The sequence below is a fragment of the Crotalus tigris genome, unplaced genomic scaffold, assembly GCF_016545835.1.
Source record: "Crotalus tigris isolate CLP2741 ecotype Arizona unplaced genomic scaffold, ASM1654583v1 scf7180000017624.2573661763:2888555, whole genome shotgun sequence".
NCBI lineage: Eukaryota > Metazoa > Chordata > Lepidosauria > Squamata > Viperidae > Crotalus > Crotalus tigris.
This window is the reverse complement of record NW_024096519.1, coordinates 2784367-2806808: the sequence shown is the minus strand read 5'-3', so window position 1 is coordinate 2806808 and position 22442 is coordinate 2784367. Positions and strand designations below refer to the sequence as shown.

The following is a 22442-nucleotide window of genomic DNA, read 5'->3' as shown; positions in this document are numbered from 1 at the left end:
GAAGACGGCCGCATCCTGCTAAGGCATATTGACCAGCTGCGTACAAGGCTGGACTCACCTGCAGAGATTCCTGGTTCTTTTCCAGGGGGGGAGGGGGACCCTTAAGGGGAAAGGGAAGGGTGTTGGCAGCATTCAGACTCTCACAGTGAGGCCACAGATGGCCTGTCGCATGATTCCGCGAGTGTTCCAAATAGGAATTCAAGGGAACCAGTTAGCGCACAAGCTACAGCGCAGACTCCAGCCAGGGAGTCACCCCGGGGGCATAATCATTACACACGTACACCTTTCAGCACTCCAGTCAGGGAGAATAACCGGGAGCATCCTAATAACTCAAACATTGCAAGAGAGCTGGCACACAATCAATACAATTGGCCCAACACAGCCACAGTCCCCAGAGAAGGACACTGACACAGGGAATTGGGAGAAGAGCCAATTTTAGACAGTGGACCCTCTGGTTCAACGGAGGGGGGAACTGAGTTTTGGGACTATACTGAAATAACAGACAATCCTGCTATGGAACTGGGGAGTGGAGGAAGCCAGCCTCCCGTTAGGTCCAGTGTGGGCTTGAGAGGCCATTCAGAGCTACCCAACAATGGCAGCTTAACAGAAGGGTCAGATCGCCTGCAACTAGGCAGGTCAACCAGGTTAGAGAGAGAGCAAGGTCCTGGCCTGATGAGCCCGGTGGGCAAGCAAGCAGGCAGGCATCAGGGCACAGTCCACGAGGGCCACCAGGTCTGAGAAGGGGGGTGAACCTATAACCTCCACAGGACAAGGTGTACTTGTAAATAATCCAGACCTACGTAGGTCACAGAGAGATAAGAGGTCTCTCAAATATCATGAAGATTTTATAACCTTACTGGCCAGGCAGAAGATTTAAGTGTATTCTGTGGAAGCCGGAAATGGGAACACTGGAGTTAATCCCCAGCACTATAGCGTGGTACCATTTAACAAGAGTGTACACCACTCTCGTGTTGAGGTCGCGTTAAAATTGTCATGTAGTCTTAGCCGGGGGGGAAGGGGTGTTATGTCCTGAGCCTGCAAAAGGGCAGGCTCAGGACGTTGCAACGGTCCCGGGCAGCTGCAAGTTGCCCGGGACCAGACTGGTTGGCGCCAGCGCTCACGCGCATGCGCGAGGCGCTTCGCGCGCCTAAATGTTGCCTTTTGGCCCAGGGAAAAAGGTCCTTAAGAGAGGCTGAGAAGTCCGTGCTGCCTTGAGTTGTAACGGGGCTGCTGAAGAGAAATAAAGAAGGTTATTGAACATCAAGAATGTCTTGCGTCGTCATTGCCATTAGCTGAAGACTCAACAAACCTATCTTCCAAAATACCAGAAGGCAAAAGGACAAGAAGCAATGGGTGGAAACTAATCAAGGAGAGAACCAACCCAGAACTGAAAAACAATTTCCCGACAGTGAGAAAAGTGGAACAGCTTGCTTTCAGAAGTCGTGGTGCTCCATCAATGGAGGTTTTTAGTAAGCAATTGGTCAACCATTTGTCTGAAATAGTATGGGAATTCCTACTTGAACAGGGGAAAGGGCTAGGTCCTTTCCAACTCTGTTATTCTGTCATTGCGGAAGCCAGCAGAAAAGATTGTTTATTGCTAGGATTAGTCTTCCACATGTGCACCTTCTCCTGCTCCTTCTTCAATCATGTTGCCCTGGTCCTATGAGCACCCTGAGCACTCTTCCCAAACCTCACCATGTTTCCATAACACCCTCAGAAGCCTTGCTACACCTCTCTTGCACCATTGAACATCCTGCAGGCTTCTCCAAACTTTACATCTCCCCATTTTTCATAATCCTTCCCTAATCACTCAGCCTTCTTCTCATATTATCAGGCACCCCCTTGCATCCTCCCAGCCACTCACACATTTTCTGATCCCCACAGTGCATCTCTCATACCCCTGCAAACCTCCTCTCTCTCTCTCTCTCTCTCTCTCTCTCTCTCTCTCTCTCTCTCTCTCTCTCTCTCACACACACACACACACACACACACACACACACACACACACACACTTCCCTAACCTTTGCCATCCTGCACTTCCTAATGCTCCCTTGCTGTGCTTCTCTTGCACTCCCATCCCTGCATTCACCACAACTTGCATATCTTTCTTGGCTCTTGCTGACTTTTCCTTGCACCCTCACACAATCTCTTCAACCCTCCCTGCATATCCCTCACAGCCTCAGACCACCCTCTAGCACCCTGCATACCCTCCCCAAGTTTTGCCACATAATCTTTCCATTCTTTGGCACCCTCTTATGCTCTTCCTACCTTATGAACCACTTGGGACTTGCAACTTCTTGCCAAGTTCCCCTCTGACTTGGTTGTGTCTGTCTCGCTTATGACTGTGAAATTCACTTAACAATGGCAATGAAGACAGCTAGGATAGTAATTGCTAAGTGAGGCACTTGCACTTTATGACCACCTCAATTAGCGATGGAAACTCCAATTGCAATTTTAAGTCAAAGACTACCAAATTTAGAAGCCAATACCAAATTAGTAAAAGCTAATATACTACAAATCAAAGTACCAAATATCACTTTGTGATGTGATCCCACGTATATCTTAAATATAATGTGCCTAGAACTTCCTTTGGGAGAAAATGACAAACTGATAGAACACATTCAGAAATATGAAAAAAGTTAAGAAGTTCACAGAGAGCAATTATCAAATTGTCTTCCAGAAAATTACCATTTTAGCAAAAATTCCCTAGTGATCTCTTTTGTGGGAAGGCTTAGGATATATTCTCAACTGTACAGAGTGGTTCAAAATACCACCTAACCAAAATTTTTATTAAAAATTCATTGATAAAAGAATGCTAGGAGGAGCACAGAAAATTAATATTAGAAAATAACTAGCTATTCTCTATCAATTATTTTGTCTCATTTTCTACTTTTCATTTCTACTTTTCCACTCCTTTTTAATATGTCAGAATTTGTGGAAAAGGAAACAGAAGAGAATTACAAAAAGCCAAAGAAACTATGACCAACAATTTTTAAATATGGGAAAAATTCCATTGCTGAATTTTTGTCCAGAGCAGATATTATTAACATATTTTTCCTACAAATCAAAGTCATGGGAACATTTCTTTCTCAATATTTATTCATACTTCATAATGGCTACATATCCTATGTGATGATCTTGCTTCAACTTCCTGCAATATTGTTGCAGATGAAAACATCACTGAAAAAAGTGACTTATGACCATTTTTCACACTTACGACTAGTGCAGCATCCCCATTAGCTGATTAAAATTCAGATACTTGGCAACTGACTCATATTTTTGATGGTTGCAGTGTCCTGGCATCATGTGATCATCTTTTGTGACATTCTGACAAGCAAAGTCAATAGGTAAACCAGATTCACTTAACAATCTTGTTACTAACTTAACAATTGCAATGATTCACTTAACAACTGTGGCAACAGCAACAACTGGTCATAAAATAGGGCAAAATTAACAAATATCTCAGTTAGCAACATAAATTTTGGGCTCAGGTGTGTTCACACATTGAGGACAACCTGTATTTGAAAAGTTTTTAAAATAATATTTATTCTATGATGCATCCTTTGAAATAATGTATGGAAGACTTGCACATGAAGCAGAAATATGCCTTTAAAATAATTGTGGGTCAAAAGAAAAGCTAACCAGCCAATTATCAGTTCAGTGCCTAGGTGTGATAGAGTTGGCAATGTCCATGAGGCCTGGAAGGCTAGCAGATATTTCAGGACAGAAGTACCGGTATAATAGTTGCAGAAACCTTGGTGGCAGTGGCAGGCTGTTCATTGTGAAGCAGTGTTTTATGGCAATGGATTGATCATTTCGAGGAGGACACACAAGATTACTTGGCAGGCAGAAGTCAGCTAATGTGCCATATATTGTGCAGACCTGTCTTCTAGCATTGGTTCTCAATTTTTTGACCCTGAATTCTTGCCAAAGATCCAACATCATACAACATTACCAACAATAGAGGAATAGCTGATGAAGACAACAGCTTGCAGAAATAGCTAAACTGATTTTCTGGATTAGAGAAAAAAAACTGTGCTTATAGACTTTTTTGCATAAATCTGGAAAAAACATTTATGACTTGTAGTTTTGAGGATTAGAAAAAATGATAAATAGGAAATGGGTTTTTCTGTAATTATATAGATAACTTTGTAATCATACATGTATTTTTGGTAAAGGAAAATAAAGCTTTCTTTTCTATTTTTTGTTTTATTTCTGCACCTTCGTCTTTTTCTTTTTTATTTCATATTAGTTTTGATTATTTTATCTTCTTTTATCTTTCTTTTAATTATATATAATTATTTACATATATGTAATATTGAATGTATGATAACATAACATAACATATCATAGATAATGTTTTGTTAAGATAATAGCAATACTTATCTATCAAATAATGTGTAATTGGTAACAGGGGCTAGAGCAATGTTTCTCATTGCAGGAGAAGTTTTCTTGTGAGCTATAATCAAAAAGTATATCCAGATAATAGAACAGTGTTATTTCTGTTGGCTCCTAAGTTCAAACCTCTATGAGCTTTATCATTCTGTTGAGATACTTAACTCCTTTTCTCAGCATGCTCAACTGGTGCCTGGCAGAATTCTTTTTGCTTTGGTTTATTGGCAATGTCATCATTTGCAAAAGGATATCATGTTGTCCCTAGACTATTTTGCACCACTAGTTAAGGGGTTGCTAAACACTGTACTATACAATATTCTACTATAGCACTGCACTTGTACATAGTGTCTGAAAATGGAATGAACTTGAAAGCTCATTTTAACAATCATATTTCAGTGTCAAATCCAAGCACTAAAGAAGGGGAACCTAGATACAAATCAATTTTGACTCTATACATATATAGTTGTAGTGGCAAATCTATGCGCCATTGCCACAGAAGGATGTGGGGTGGGGCTGTTCCCTTCCCCCTCTCCATGGGCACCTGACTAATGGAAGCTGGAGGGGGCAGGGAAACCAAATCCAGCAAGACTCTCGGTCTCTTTCCCTCTCTGCACCGGGAGTTTGGGAGCAGCTGTGAGAGATGGGCGGAGAGATGGGAACCTATAAAAGGAGCAGGTTTTGGTGGGGGAGAGAGAGAGAGAGCACGTGGCCTTTGGAAGTGACAGAGCAGTCGGGACAGTGAGCGAGCAGCATGAGTTTGGACAAAGGGCAAGCAAGCTAGCGAAGCAATGCCAGTTTGGGCTTTGGAGAAAGGGCGAGTAGGGCAAGCAAGTAAAGTAGAACACACGTGTTTGGACTTTGAGAATGCAAACAAGGGAAGCAGCAGGAGTTTGGACTTTGGGAAGGTGAGCAGGGCAAGCAAGGGAAGCAGCGGGAGTTTGGATTTTGGAGAAATGGTGAGAGAAGTATAAACGAGCGAAGCAGAAAGCACTTGGAAAAAATGCAGATAAGGGTGAATGAGCAAAGCCGGTTTGGAGAAAATGTGAGAGAAGGGTGAATAAGCAAAGCAGAAAGCATTTGGAGAAAGGAGATCCGCAAATGGCCCTTCACACACCTGTGTACTCCAGGGAGGAGATGCCACGAGTGGCATGAGAGTCCACATTACCTGCGCTATGCTGCCCAGACCCCACCCTGGTTTCAGCAGGCAGTGGTGCATTCTCACTGTACAGAGCGGCTGGGCCAGGCGAGGCGAACCAGTGACGTGTCGAATCTGCCTGGATGTGCGCAGAGGCGGCAGCGAGCGCATGCGCCTGGTGCCTGGCATCCCAGGTGATTGTTTTATCACACAGGCTGATCACATTCTGAATGCTTCTCTTTCACCCAGGATGCCAGGCGCATGAGCTCGCCGCCACCTCTGCATATGCCCAAGCAGGTTCGACATGTCACCGGTTCGCCTTGCTTGGCCCAGTCGCTCCATGCAGTGAGGATAACGCGCCACTGCCTCTGCAGTCTGGACAGCGTAGTGTAGGTAACATGGACTCTCATACTGCTCATGGCATCCCCTCCCCCGGAGTTCACAGGTATGTGAAGTGGGTGAGAGGGGATGCCTGTTTCTCTCCCTCCCTCATTACAAATATCTTCCCGCCACTCTGCTTCTCATTGCAGTGGCCTTTCAATCAATGGCTACTGGCAGCACAGCCACCAGCCATGCTGGCAGCCTGGGCCTCTCCCCTTGTCCCTTCCTGGGCATGGAGGGAGGGAGGGAGGGAGGGAGGAAGGACAATGAGGGAGGAAAGGATAGATGGATGGATGGGTGGGTGGGTGGATGGATGGATGGAAAAAAGAAAGGAAGGAAGGAAGGAAGGAAGGAAGGAAGGAAGGAAGGAAGGAAGGAAGGAAGGAAGGAAGGAAGGAAGGAAGGGACAATGAGAGAAGGAAGGAAGGAAAGGAAAGAAGAAAGGAAAGAAAGAACGGACAATGGGAGGGAGGGAAGGAAAGGACAAAGAGGGAGGAAGGGAAGGAAGGAAGGGACAATGAGAGGGAAGGAAGGAAAGGAAAGGAAAGGAAAGGAAAGGAAAGGAAGAAGGAAGGAAGGAAGGAAGGAAGGAAGGAAGGAAGGAAGGAAGGAAGGAAGGAAGGAAGAAGGAAGGAAGGAAGGAAGGAACAATGGGAGGGAGGGAAGGTGCCCACTGCAGTCCCACCCCCTCAACCAGAGACCCACGGATCCCCCCCACAGCCCGGTCCGTACTCCCCAGAGGCATCCGGCAACCTGAGTGACATTGAACTGGCCATGCTCCCCCGGCTATTGACTTCGCTTGTCAAAAAATTGCAAAAGATATTTTTTTCCAATTATCTTTGTTGGGGAGAATCTCGGCAGTTAAAATGAATATACTTCCAAAGTTTCTTTTTTTTATTTCAGATGATACCTATTTTGAAAAAAGATGCTAATCTGGAGGAATGGCAGAAGGGGATTAACAAAATCATTTGGGCAGGGAAAAAGCCAAGAGTTAAATTTAAAATTATGCAGGATACACGGGAAAGAGGAGGACTAAAGGCACCTAATTTAAAATTGTACTATGATGCGGTGGCTTTAACGCTGATTAGTGATTGGCTCAACTTAACAAATAAAAATACTCTTTCTCTTGAGGGTTGGGATTTATTATATGGATGGCACGCGTATTTAATTTATGATAAAAAAGTTGATCAGGTTTTTAAAACCCATATTTTGAGAAGTGCCTTATTGCGTGTCTTGAAGAAATATTATTCTAGGTTAAATTATAAAATCCCAATTTGGGGTATTCCTGGACACGTGATAGAGGGAGTATCTAGGGGAGTAAATTTGGATAAGATTTCTTACAAGGAATTACTTAGTTTGGTTGGGCAGCATTGGCAATTAAAGCCCTTAACCGAGTTGAAGCAAGAAAATATTCTTGGTTTTGTTATAATCAATTGTTAGTGAGGTGGAGTATAGATCAAAAGGTTGGTATCACTTTAGAGGATGTGAATTTGGTAAAACAGATTAAAGATCAAAATCGAGCTCATATAAAAAGAATTTATAGTGCCTTAATAGAATTGGACTCTGAAATGGAGTTAGTTAAAGATTGTGTGGTTAAATGGGCTCAAAATATTCAAGATCCGATTTTATTGGATACATGGGAGACAATTTGGGTTAGAAATGTAAAATTTATTCAAGCGCAAAATTTAAGAGAAATTTTTATAAAATGTTTTATAGATAGCATTTGGATCCCCAAAAGTTGTCTCGCATACATCCGAATTTACAGCCCAAATGTTGGAGATGTGGAAATTTAGATGCAACTTATTTTCATATCTGGTGGACCTGTAGAGATATTAAAGCCTTTTGGATTAAGATTTGGTGGAATATTCAAAAGATTTTTAAGAGAAAGATAAAGTTTACTCCGCAATTATTTTTGTTGGGTATTATTGTAGATTTTGATGTTAAAGAAATCAATTTGATGTTGAATCTTATAACAGCTGCAAGATTATTGGTGGGGCAATATTGGAAGAAAAACTCACTGCCTACTTTGAAAGAATGGATACTTAAGGTGTCTAATTTAGCAGAAATGGCAAAAATCTCCGCCTACTTGAAGGACCATTCACAAGAAAGATACATTATGGTTTGAGAAGATGGATTGATTATATTCAAAAGAAATATTAAACTGAAAAGTATTACCTTGCTTTTGAGTAGATTTTAGATAATTATTAATAGTTTTAATTATATTATTATTTTTGTTTTAATTTGTTAATATTTGTTTTCAGAAGGAGTTAAAGTGTGTTATGGTTTTGATTGATAGTATAGTTGGTTTATGTTTGTTAGATTATGTTCGTTTATTTGTTACCCTGTAATCAGCTCTGGGAAGTGGGGGAAGGGGGGAGAGGTGAGGAGTGGGGGGGTTATATTGTAATAAATTTGTAAAACTTTTATTAAAAAAATTGCAAAATATGATCACGTGACCCTGAGACACTGACTGTCATAGGTATGAATCAGTTGCCAAGCATCTGAATATAAATCACATGACCCTGAGGATGCTGCAACAATCATAAGTGTGAAAAATGATCATGTCACTTTTTTCAGTGCTGTTATAACTTTGAACAGTCACTAAGTGAATTGTTGTAAGTCGAGGACTACCTGTATTTTATCATTTTTTTTCCTTTTTGGGGGGGTCAAGTTTTTGACACCTTGCTAGACGACTGGTGGTACTCGAATACTGCAGTCATGACCACCCAGTGGGCCACACCCACCCAGTGAGCCATGCCCACCTGGCAGCCAGCAACAAATAAGTGGGTTTATTGTTGCAGTTTGGCACTCGGTCTCTAAAACGTTTGCCATTACTGATATATAGATATATATATATTGAATCCCACAACAATACCTACGGATTCCTCTAGTTATATCAAGCTGTACAAATAATCTGAACACTCATTTTCAGTAAAACAAAATAGAGGTAAAAGATATCCAGGTGACTTTGACAGTTAGTGTTTCATTCAGCATTCCAATACCCTAGATTGAGCATGACAAGAGAGGACGCAAACAATCCAGTATCCAAGAAGTGTAAAAGAAAGAATCTGTAAATAAATTGTAGGCTAAGCTCCCTACCACAAATATAAACATGAATTTTCCAATTAGGATCAGCATCTGTATATATAGGATATCTCTATACATTAAAAGCCTTCTAACCTGCCAAGTTTGACTGCTGGTCATTATATCTGTGCGAGAGAACTAGTTCATGTGGCTCCACTACACCTCAAAGGTATTATATATAAGTAGAAATTGGGAAAGAGAATAAACAAGTAAAAAATTGAGACCACACAGAATGGGGAGGAGTAAGGGAGAAAATGCTGATCTGAGCTCAATTTACAGAGCCAAGAATTCATATTTTGTGCTCACATAAGCTTTATAGGATGTATAACATAGCAGTTAAAAAAAATCTCTTTTTCTAGAGCCAAAATTCCCAATTAAGACCAGGAAATAGTATCACATGGATGCTGTATAGGCAGGATTTAAGACTCTGAGGACTTCCCAAAAGGCAGGAATCCTAAGCAAGGCCAATTTTTCCATTTTTAAAAATAGTTAGGACAAATGAACTTAACTATTCTCCCAGGAGGACAATAACAGAGCTTCAATTACTCTTTCTAGGGAGACAAGCATGAACAGATTGGTGCTCATTGTGTACTGCCAAAACAAAAGAGAGGATGCTGAAGCATCAATATTTTAAGAGGAGGAAAAAAGCAAAATAGTCATAGAAAAATCTATTTTATTTTGCTGTTGGGTCTACATTATCCTTCATTAACTATAATTAGGCAAAAACATTTTGATGGAAAAATAGATCAAGAATGAATAAGAACGAAATAATTAGAACAGCGCTGTGTGCAATAAGACAATGCAGTTCAGTTGTTGCTATTCTGAATTATGTTTACATTGTTGATGTAAGAAAATAAATAAGACTTTGTTTTTGAAGTAGGGATCATTTGGAACATTTTCCAGGAATAGCAATAGCACCTAGACTTATATACCGCTTTACAGCGCTTTACAGCCCTCTCTAAGAGTCAGCATATTGCCCCGAACAATTTGAGTCCTCATTTACCAACCTCGGAAGGATGGAAGGAAAATCTTGCTTCTACTCTTATTTATTTATTTATTTATTTATTTATTTATGAGACTTATATATCGCTTTAAGTGCAAGCACTCTTTAAGCAGTGTAACCAGTAAGCAATGTATATATATATATATTTACATTGCCCCCAACAATCTGGGTCCTCATTTTACCTACCTCGGAAGGATGGAAGGCTGAGTCAACCTTGAGCAGGTGAGATTTGAACCGCTGACCTGCTGAACACAATCAGCTAAAGTCGCCTGCAGTACTGCACTCTAACTGCTGCGCCACCTCGTAGCAGCAAAAGAATATGTAAAACCCAAATTATGAGAGCATCTAAACTAACATGTATGACACAAATTAGGGCTGCAACCATTTTCTGTCTAGTTACTAATACCATCTATAAATATTCAACACATTTTGACAGAAAAAAGATTTAAACTAAAAACTTTCTGCTCTGATATTTATTTTTAATATACAGTATGTTGCTGACTTTTTTAGGAAGCATGTTATTAGTCTGGGTAAATTTACTCTTCAGAAAACCTAAGAGATTAACAGTATCACACTATCCAATGCCAACTCCAGTTCCTTTAAAAAAAACACCGTTCATACACATTATGTTAATCTGTTGGTTTGGATCCCATTTTCTTTCCTTTCACAAAAATGCTTACAATATCAAGTTATCATACAGCTGACTGATTTTTTTTTATCATGTCAGCACTTTTAGAGGTAGATACTTGTATAATTTAGAAATGTCACTTAGGGAAAAAAAGTGCAGGGACTGTAGCTTATTAAAGACAAATGGATATACATTCTACCTAAGGAAAGATATATATATATATAAATATATATATATATATATATATATATATATATATATATATATATATATATATATATATATATATATATCAAAAAATAAAATGAACACCAGGGTAGTAAAACTATAAAAGTTTAATTAAAAAGCGCCAAGCTTTCGCCGTCCCTGCCGGCATCATCAGGGCTAGAGCGCCAGAAAGTGAGAGAGTCTTTTATAGGCAAGTCAGAGTCTGCGCCCGGCTCCTCGATCTCGTCACCGGGCCTAATTGATTCAACTGCGCTTGACTGGTTTGTTTCTTCCTATTCCTCTTAGTTACGTGTGTATCGTCATCTCTCTTCCTTTCTTTAGATTCTGGGATGGGTGGGGTAGATCCCCTACCGTTCAGATTGTCTCTATTCCTCAACCCATCTTCCCCATCAGGTTTGAGTGGTAATGTGCACTTCCCCTTCCTTTACCAATCATCGTCCGCCCGTCCGCCCGTCTGCCCAGTCAAGCGCAGTTGAATCAATTAGGCCCGGTGACGAGATCAAGGAGCTGGGCGCAGACTCTGACTTGCCTATAAAAGACTCTCTCTCTGGCGCTCTAGCCCTGATGATGCCGGCAGGGACGGCGAAAGCTTGGCGCTTTTTAATTAAACTTTTATAGTTTTACTACCCTGGTGTTCATTTTATTTTTTGATATGGATACTCCCAGGGTTCATATTTTTAGCATTATTAACCATGGATATAATAGAACAGTTTTGCTCAAAGCCAGAAAGTGGGAGAAGTTTGCACGGCGCGTTTCAGCTAACTACTGCAAGCTGGCATTTCTTCACGGCTGTATTAGGGAGAACCTAATTCCAAAGTCACTGAGAAGAAGACCAACGGTTGACTCCTTAGAATGCCAGCGAGCAGTCCGCCAATTTCAATGGCGCACTTTGTACGCGCTGGTTAACGACCAACATAGGAGAATAAGGAATTTAAAAACGTGGATCCAAGACCATCGGGACCTTTGTAACACAGAGTTGACTAACCAGCATTTTTGGATGCTAGACCAGCATATTCAACGAACTATGGACCAGACAACTCGGCATATGACTGGGATATTCCTAAGGAGAACGAACTCGTTACGGGACTCCTGTAATAGTACCCCATCGGGAAGAGTGGTATGTAATTTATCCTCTAAAATATTAAGTCAGCCACAACTCTCCCTATTACAACGTGACGTGGGTTATAACCTTACAGATGCGAGCACTCTTGACTTTGTGGCAGTGTTAGAACCTGCCTTACAGCGTACTGGAGCAAGTGAAGAGGCTAAGAACTTGGTTAGGCAACAGGTCACAGGCCTGGTCATAAACCATAGACGCTATCAAACGCTGTCTGAGAAAGAAAGAGTAGCCCTGAATCAACTTAGAAAGGATGACACTATTGTCATACTCCCAGCTGATAAGGGGAGGGCAACTGTTGTCATGGATAAAGGGGTGTATATAAATAAGGCGCTGGAATTGCTTCAGGACAGTGCTGCTTATAGAATAGTGAGTAAAGATCCCTCCACCACATTAAGGAACCGTACCAACAAGCTTCTTGATGACTTAAAATGGAATGGGAGGATGGGGGAAGATGTGTTAAAAAGGGTACGCCCTGGCGATTCAGCTCTTGCCAGGTTTTATGGTTTACCTAAAATACACAAATCCAACGTCCCCCTCCGTCCCATTGTCGCATTCAACTGGCCAAGTGGCTGAGCGTACGTATCTGCCACTTGACCAATAATAGTAATACCACTGTGAGATCGGCAGACGAGTTCCTCAACAAAATTGGGGCCCTGAGGGTGGAGGAAGATGAACTCATGGTCTCCTTTGATGTGGTCTCTTTATTTACTTCTATCCCGCAAGAATTTGCGATTACAGTTTTAAGAGACCGGTTGAGTCAAGGAGACCAGGAACAACATCAGGACTCCCTCCAGACAGAAGACCTTATAAAACTGGTGGGAGTCTGCTTAAACACCTACTTCACCTTTCAGGGCACTATATTTGAACAGATCAAGGGAACTCCAATGGGGTCGCCGATCTCCAGCGTAATAGCAGAGGTGGTGCTCCAACGTTTGGAACACATAGCGATGGCCCAATACCAACCTAAGTTTTGGGCCCGCTATGTGGACGACACGTTTGTAGTCGTCAAGAAGCAGCACAAGACTGAATTTATGGGCATTTTGAATTCGGTATACCCAGACATCCAGTTCACCATGGAGGAAGAAAATCAGGGCACATTAGCATTCTTGGATGTACTGGTGCAGCGCCAACTGGATGGATGTTTGACCACCAAGGTATACCGAAAACCAACGTGTACGGATAGGATTCTCCATTTTGAGAGCAACCATCCGACAGCCCATAAAGCCAGCTGTGTTAGAACCTTATTTAAGCGTGGGGAGTCACATTGTAGCACTGCCAAAGCAAAGAGGGAAGAGAGAAATCACCTTTTCCAAATATGTAAGTGCAACAGGTATCCGGCAAAATTTGTTAACCAGTTTAGTAAACCATCTGAACCCCGGAGTAACCCTGCACCCCAAGAACCTACACCTCAGACAACTATACGAGTTACCCTCCCCTATATCCATAATATTTCAGAGGCTACAGCGAGAATCTTGGCACCATACAACATACAAGTAGCGCATAAACCAAATCAAATGCTACGAGCAGCCGTTATGCGCCCCAAGGACCCGCTCCCCAACATGGAAAGATCGGCAGCCATATACAAGATTGATTGTATGGACTGCCCATGTAACTATGTTGGAGAGACTGCCAAACGAGTAAAGACCAGGGTCCACGAGCATAAATTGGCGGTAAGAAGGGGGGACCAATATTCCCAGATATGGGCTCACATGGCAGAATTGGGCCATAGATTCAATTTCAGTGAAGTTAGCGTGTTGGCAAGTGACAATACCAAGGGAGGCCGCCTACCTAGGGAGGCGTGGCTCTCTAATAGCAGTTCTATTAATCGGCATGTTGACCTGTGCCCAGCATATGTGGCGTTAAGATCGTGGAGTGCGACCAACCAGCTGCCTCATTACCGACAACCTAATAACAACTCCAGCAATATCAAGGAGAACGTGCCAACCCCCCAACTGGCTCGGTGTAGTCTAGATGAGGAAGAGCAATTGCGGAGCATTCCTACCACTCTTACAACGCTGGCACGGACTCAAAGGAACAGGAGGATGACAGAAACTAAGACCCGGATTTCCCACACCACTGGTATCAGAGACATTGTAACCGATATACAGGAGGACGTGGCGGACAGAGGTGGGGGGGATCGTTAAACCTGGCAAATTGCTTGCGCCTGGAAAGAAGCGAGGCAGCCGACCTGGAGAGGGAGAGACGACCCCTCCACTCGGCTGGGGCGGCTGGATTAAGGGTGTGTGAAGTGTGGAGCGAAGTCAATGATGGACTCACGGACATTTTAGGGAGTAGGGAGAGGAGTGAATTGGGATGGAAGAGTACGCGAGAGGGTGGGATTCACGAGATCAAACCATTACGCCTTCCACCCATAGACTCCGAAGACCCCCACGATACGCACACAAACACGAGCAGTGTTAGAAGGGAGAGGAGAGCGAAAGAAAAGCACGGCGACACTCGAGAAGATCGTAATTCCGCTACCTCTCCCAGACCGAGCCTCCGAATTACAACGCATGCAAAAGGAACGCAGGATACTCAGGAAAGGGAGAGGAGAAGTAAGACGGCTGGATGTAACTACAGCCAGAGGACCGCCCTCCCAGTAGACAAACAATCCATCAACCCGTCCCAGATCACCATCATATCGCAGCCAACTCAGAACAACTTACAGGATTACCCGGATGACAGTTGGATAGGAAGGGAAAGTACTAAAGTCAAAAGAGAAGGCTATCGCAAAAAGAACAACCAGGCGGACGATGATTGGGAAAGGAAGGGGAAGTGCACATTACCACTCAAACCTGATGGGGAAGATGGGTTGAGGAATAGAGGCAATCTGAACGGTAGGGGATCTACCCCACCCATCCCAGAATCTAAAGAAAGGAAGAGAGACGACGATACACACGTAACTAAGAGGAATAGGAAGAAACAAACCAGTCAAGCACAGTTGAATCAATTAGGCCCGGTGACGAGATCGAGGAGCCGGGCGCAGACTCTGACTTGCCTATAAAAGACTCTCTCACTTTCTGGCGCTCTAGCCCTGATGATGCTGGCAGGGATGGCGAAAGCTTGGCGCTTTTTAATTAAACTACCCTGGTATTCATTTTATTTTTTGATATGGATACACCCAGGGTTCATATTTTTAGCATTATTAACCATATATATATATATATATATATATATATATATATATATATATATATATATATATATATATATATATATATATACACATACATACACATACATACACACACACACACACACAGAGAAACACATATACATACATACATACATACATACATCATCCATACATCCATACATCCATCCATCCATCCATACATACATACATACATACATACATACATACATATATATGTATGTCTTTGGTTATTCGGGTTTTCTCCCGCATCAAATTGGAAGTGTCTTGGCAACGTTTCGACGAAGTCCCATTCGTCATCTTCAGGCTGGTGTTTTCAACTTCGTGCTTCGAGGAGCAATGTGTGGTCTTAGCTGTTTCTTCCTTTTAACTGCCAGTGGAGGTATGAACTGATTGGGTGGGAGCTTGGCTGTGTTCTGATTGGGTGGAGGTGTGTTTTGATTGGTTAGGGGTTTGGCTGTGCTCTGATTGGATGGGGGCTTGGCTGTGCTCTGATTGGATGGCGGAGTGTTCTGTTTGGGTGGGGCTTTGTTGTGCTCAGGTTAGTCTGAGTTGCAGGGGGATTTAAGATGGTGGGCTGCCTTGCTATTTTTTGGCTTCGCGTTCGTGGTCATGCCTCATCTTCATGGTGGGTGTCAGTTTGCTTCATGTATGGATTGGAGGGGTTTAAAGTGGCTAATGATGCAGCTGTGGTCTGGCTTCTGGTTTGTGGTCGTGCCTCATCATCGGTGTGGCTTTGGGTTTGCTTTTTGCGTGGATGTGTGGTGGTGACATCCTGTGTGGTTTTAGTGAGTGTGGGTCTGGTGTCATTCTTTCTGTTAAGGAGTTGTTTGTCAATAAGGGCGGGTTTTCGCAATGGCTGGTAGGCGGGAGGTATCATCTCGTTTGTTCATGCTGTGTGGGCGTTTTTCTATCTCGATGGCTTCTTTTATTATTCTGTTATTAAAATGTTCAGTTTTGGTGATAGTTCTGGTATTTTTAAAGTCAATTTCATGTCCTGTGGCTTTACGGTGTTGGACCAGGGAAGATGTTGGTTCCTCTTTTTTGACTGAGTTCTTATGTTCTTCGATGTGTGCACTTATTCTTCTGTTGGTTTGTCCGATGTATGTGTTGGGACATGCGGTGCATGGGATTTCATATACTCCTTGATTTTCTAACTCAATTTTATCTTTGGGGTTTCTTAGGATGGTGGATATTTTTCTGTTTGTGCAGAATGCTGTTTTGATGTTGTGTTTATGGAGGATCTTGCTGATTCTGTCTGTGGTAACTTTTATGTATGGGAGGAGGGCTTTGCCATTTTCTTGTTCTCTGTCTTGGATTTTAGTGGGGGTTTCTTTTTGGATTAGGTTTGTAATCTTATTTTTTTGGGAATCCATTGGATGTTAGTACATTGGTGAGAGTGTGTAGTTCGGTTTTTAGGTGTTGTTCGTCAGCTAACGTTTTGTTCTGGAGTTGAGTGTCTTGGCTACGGAGTTGATCTGTGCTGGGTGGTGGTGTGAGAGAGCGTGCAGATAGCAGTTTGTGTGTGTTTTCTTCTGGTAGATGGTGTGTCCTAGGGAGCCATTGGATTTCTTGTAGACTAAGACATCCAGGAAGGAAAGTTGGTTATTAGCTTCTGTTTCCATGGTGAAATGTATTTTGGGGTGTAGGCTGTTGAGGTGTGTGAGGAAGTTGTCCAGTTTTTCTTTCCCATGTGGCCAGATTATAAAGGTGTCGTCTACGTATCTGAGCCAGAGTTTGGGTTTTTGATCCGATTTTTCTAGAGCTTGGGTTTCAAAGTGTTCCATGTAGAGGTTTGCAATGACAGGTGAGAGGGGTGATCCCATGGGTGCTCCTTCTGTTTGTTTGTATTTTTGTCCATTAAAGATGAAGTATGTGTTGGATAGGCCGTGGTTGATCAGATCTAAGATGTGTTTGGGGGGGTTATATTTGTTTTGGATAGCTGTCAAGGCTTCTTTGATAGGCACTTGGGTGAAGAGGGATATGACATCGAAGCTCACAAGTAGGTCGCTGGGCTGTAAGTTTTGTTTCTTTATGATCTCTATAAACTGGAATGAGTTTTTTACATGTGAGGCGATGGATTCTGCATAGGGCTGTAGTTGTTTGGCGAGAAATTTGGCTAGGTTTTGTAGAGGTGAGCCTATGGAGCTGACTATGGGTCTGAGTGGGGTTCCTTCTTTGTGTATCTTGGGGAGACCATAGAGCTTGGGGCATCTGGATGATTTCTCTCTGGGAATGATTCTTTGCTGGATCTCTTCGCTAATGGGGGAGGCTTTTATTTTGGATCTGGTGGTTTTTTCCAGGTAGGTGGTGGGATCTGTATTTAGGGGTTTGTATGTGGAGTCTTGGAGTAGGTTGGTTAATTTGGTTTGGTAGTCAGATGTGTTCATAACCACCGTGGCGTTGCCCTTGTCTGCTGGTAGGATTATTATGCTGGTGTCTTCTTTCAGGTTACGTAGTGCTGTCTGTTCCTCTTTGTGTAAGTTGCTTTTGGGTGGCTTGCTGGTGCAGAGGATGTTGGTGATATCGAGTCTGATTCTGTTAAACCCCCCTGCAACTCAGACTAACCTGAGCACAACAAAGCCCCCACCCAAACAGAACATTCCCCCATCCAATCAGAGCACAGCCAATCCCCCATCCAATCAGAGCACAGCCAAACCCCTAACCAATCAAAACATACCTCCACCCAATCAGAACACAGCCAAGCTCCCACCCAATCAGTTCATACCTCCACTGGCAGTTAAAAGGAAGAAACAGCTAAGACCACACATTGCTCCTCAAAGCACGAAGCTGAAAACACCAGCCTGAAGATGACGAATGGGACTTCGTTGAAACGTCGCCAAGACACTTCCAATTTTACGCAGGAGAAAACCCAAATAACCAAAGACCTACATATATATATATATATATATATATATATATATATATATATATATGTATATATATAATGAAAATATAAAATGAGCACCAGGGTAATAAAAACTATAAAGGTTTTTAATAAATTAAAACTATAAAAGTTTTAAAAAGCGCCAAGCTTTCGCCGTCACCTGCCGGCATCCTCAGGGCTGGCGCGCCAGAGAATGAGAAGGTCTTTTATAGGCGTGTCGAGGTCTGCGCCCGGCTCCTCGATCTTGTTATCGGGCCTAATTGGTTCAGCCGTGTGCAATTAACCTGTGCTTCTTTTCTCTTTTTGGTTGCATTTTTATCCTCATCCGTCTCCAATTCTCCCAACTCTGGATTAGCTAGATGGCAATTGCAGTTATTTCAGTTGCCTTTATATTCTAACCTCCCCTTAGGCTCAGGTGGTAGTGCACATTCCACATTCCTTTCTCCACCATATCTTGTCCAGTTGTTACTTTTAGGATCGTATTCATTTCCAGTCTCAATACTTTCATTTTTAATGTGTCCGTCATCCTGTTGGTCTCGTAAGTTGCTACGGGTCCGGTGCAGCATGGGGGGGTGTTCCGCAAGGTGGAGGGATCGTCTCTTATTCGTTGTCATGCCCAGCTGTCCTGCGCGTGTCCTACTCCGGGTGCCCGGTCCAGGGGGTGTGTGCGTAGCAATCAAGCCGCGTCTCTCCTGGTTACAGCGCTCTTCCTCAGTTCTCCCCTTTTTTACATTATTGAGAGCATTCACTTGTATTCCATGGGAGTCCTCAGGACCATCAGGTAGGGGGTGTGACGGCTCGATCTTCCGTACCCTGCCGCTCTCCGATCTTCCGGGTACGGAAGATCGAGCCGTCACACCCCCTACCTGATGGTCCTGAGGACTCCCATGGAATACAAGCGAATGCTCTCAATAATGTAAAAAAGGGGAGAACTGAGGAAGAGCGCTGTAACCAGGAGGGACGCGGCTTGATTGCTGCGCACACACCCCCTGGACCGGGCACCCGGAGTAGGACACGCGCAGGACAGCTGGGCATGACAACTAATAAGAGACGATCCCTCCACCTTGCGGAACACCCCCCCACGCTGCACCGGACCCGTAGCAACTTACGAGATCATCAGGATGACGGACACATTAAAAATGAAAGTATTGAGACCGGAAATGAATACGATCCTAAAAGTAACAACTGGACAAGATATGGTGGAGAAAGGAATGTGGAATGTGCACTACCACCTGAGCCTAAGGGGAGGTTAGAATATAAAGGCAACCGAAATAACTGCAATTGCCATCTAGCTAATCCAGAGTTGGGAGAATTGGAGACGGATGAGGATAAAAATGCAACCAAAAAGAGAAAAGAAGCACAGGTTAATTGCACACGGCTGAACCAATTAGGCCCGATAACAAGATCGAGGAGCCGGGCGCAGACCTCGACACGCCTATAAAAGACCTTCTCATTCTCTGGCGCGCCAGCCCTGAGGATGCCGGCAGGTGACGGCGAAAGCTTGGCGCTTTTTAAAACTTTTATAGTTTTAATTTATTAAAAACTTTTATAGTTTTTATTACCCTGGTGCTCATTTTATATTTTCATTATGAATATTCCCAGGATTCATATTTTTAAGCTTTTTAATCGCATATATATATATATATATATATATATATATATATATATATATACACACACACACACACATACACACACACACTTACATATACATACATACATATACGTACATACATGTATACATACACATACATACATATACATACATATGATACATACATACACATACACATATACACACATACATACATGTGTAAGAAAGTGCCTTTGGGGAAAACATATCCAAGAAAGATCACGTGTCCATACATACAGAGGCCATTTACCATGGCAAATTCTGTTAGATGAACCCAGAATCAATTATAAACACTAAAATCTAGTGTTTTATTACTGCACTGCAAAACAGTTTTAAATTTATGTATGATTTTAAAAACAGCAAATGGAATAACTTTGAGCAAGCCTAAAACGGCTACTGTGCCCGAATTAAAATGATACTTCAAAGATGCTTTATTTAAATGCATTTGTATTATTCATATGTTTTAGATTTTTTTAATCCCCTCTTTTATAAATAACTCAAAGTGGTGAATATCCCTAATACTCCTTCCTCCTCCTATTTCCTTCATAACAACAACCTCTGTGAGGTGAGAGAGAGACTAGCCCCACCCAACAGCTTCTATTCCTTAACCACTAGACCAAATTTGCTCCAGTCATGAAAAAGTATTATTTATCGTGCAATAAATGAGCCTTTCATCTGTACAAATCATAAACTAGAATTATAAAGCTAGAATATATCAATTATATAGCAGTCTTTTTTGGAAAACAGAATGAGAACTACACAGTCCCTTTCCCCCCGTTATTTGGTTCTGCTTTCAACTTTATTTCCCTCATCTTTCTACGACAGGGGGGTCAAACTCGCAACGTCATGTGACGTGTCACGATATATCATGACTTTTTTTTCCATTGCCGGCAATGGGGTGGGCATGGTTTCAGCATGACGCATCTGGCCTACAGGCCGGCAGTTTGACATCCCTGCTCTAGGACATCCTGTCAGCTTAGCTATATGGCAATAGTCCTCTTGACCTATGCTAATTAGGTGCCATAAAGTATTACTATGTAGCAGAGAGAAATTGGTTGTCTTCTAATACTGCATATTTTATTTATTATTTATAAGATGGAATACCATTGCTTCTGCTGAAAATTTGAAATTATAAGAATATTAGTAATCGAAATTATAAGAATATTAGTAATCGAAATAAATTAAGCAACAAATGAAAGAGAAGGAGGAAAAAATACTGGTTTACTGCTTGCTGTTTCCTAAATGTATTCCTATAGAACTCTTCTAATAAAATATTTGAAGTCTTTGGCAGGAAAAAAAGACAGTACAGTTTAACACATGTGCTGAACTGTAAATATATGCTGAATAGTAGTGACTTTCAGCCTGTTGACTAGTTCTTGTCACCAGCACAGTCAATGCAATGCAAAAAACTTGAGGAATGTGATCATTCAATCCAGTGAAGCAAAACCACCATCGGTTTTGAGATGCTGGTCACATCAGATACTGTCAACACTAGTGGCAAGACTGTTTGCTGCCCAATTTTTGGGCAGCTTTATAAATCAAATGAATAAAAATAAATAAATTATGCTAGGACAGCGTAATTTGCACTTTAATTTGCTCTGATAATAAAATAAAAAACATTGATCTATTTCAATTAGTTGCATTCATTTGGCTTAATAAGACTAAAGCAGCATAAATCAATGAGGTTTGGCTGAACCAGCTTGTTTTTTTTAATTTAGTTTTTTAAAAAAAACAAAAAACCTAAAGCTATATTTGAAATCCACATAATTTTCCCTCTACTATGATCCAAATAAGGAAGCTATTTTCAATGTACAACTAAATTAAAATGAAGGCTCAGGGAGAAATAAGTTTCTCTCAGTTGTATATCTTGGTTCAATAATAAAATAGTTTGAAGGCTGGGCAAAGGATAATTGCTGTTAACTTGTGTAAATTCTTCTCCAAGTGAGCAACAAAATGTGTAACATTTGAACCCAGAAGGTTTTACCAATTGCAAATCAATACTGAAATAATTCTTGCATTAAATTCACATATAACAATCTAGACTGAATGGGGGCCATTTTTGAATGACATTTGTTTTCAATTAATGTTATCCTGAAAGACTTATCACCAAATGAGATTAATGTTGTTGGAACACAAGCTGCAGAAGTATGATTTGGTTGTTTCTTCTTCATTTTCAGCAAACTTCCCAGCAAATATTGTCTGTTCTTCAGTTACACAGGAACAACTCTTTCTTTATACAAAAGAATTGTTAAGCCTACTCCTCTAATCAGTACACAAAATACCTGGCAAGAAACAATGTACTCTAGAGCATCCATTGAGCATTACATCAAATATAGAAGCCAAGGAACACCCAGGAAACAGAAGAGCTTTAAAAAGCCTGTAGGGCTTAATTACTTGGGTTTCAAACATCTCCATAATTCCTTTGTCCATCCTTCCACTTTCAGGTTCTGGCCACCTATCCAGTTTTGGTTAATTCTATATATTCACGGTGAAGCATGATGTAAATTCCATATGTCTTTATAACTTCACGGCTTGTGTCCTACTGGGAAAAAAATTCTTACAGATTGCTCAGTTTATTGTATTTAAATATTGCTTTTTTACTAGTAATTGCACTATAGATTATGTGGTGGAAAAAATTAATCCTTTGTTTAAGGCATAAACCCAAGTTCCTGTCTATTCTGCGGATGTTAGAAATCCCATGACTCTTGACAAAGAAGAGTGGGAATATTAACTCTTAACAATGTCTGGCTAAGTACCCAGAAATGTCTGTCTGTGCGTGTGTGCGTGCGTGCGT

General features: G+C 41.8%; 1 protein-coding gene across 1 annotated transcript in view; it reads right to left on the bottom strand.

Annotated features, from left to right (window-relative positions):
* AGMO (alkylglycerol monooxygenase) overlaps positions 1–22442 on the bottom strand; it is a 126155-nt gene that overhangs the window by 59914 nt on the left and 43799 nt on the right. The gene's annotated exons all lie outside the window — the stretch shown is intronic.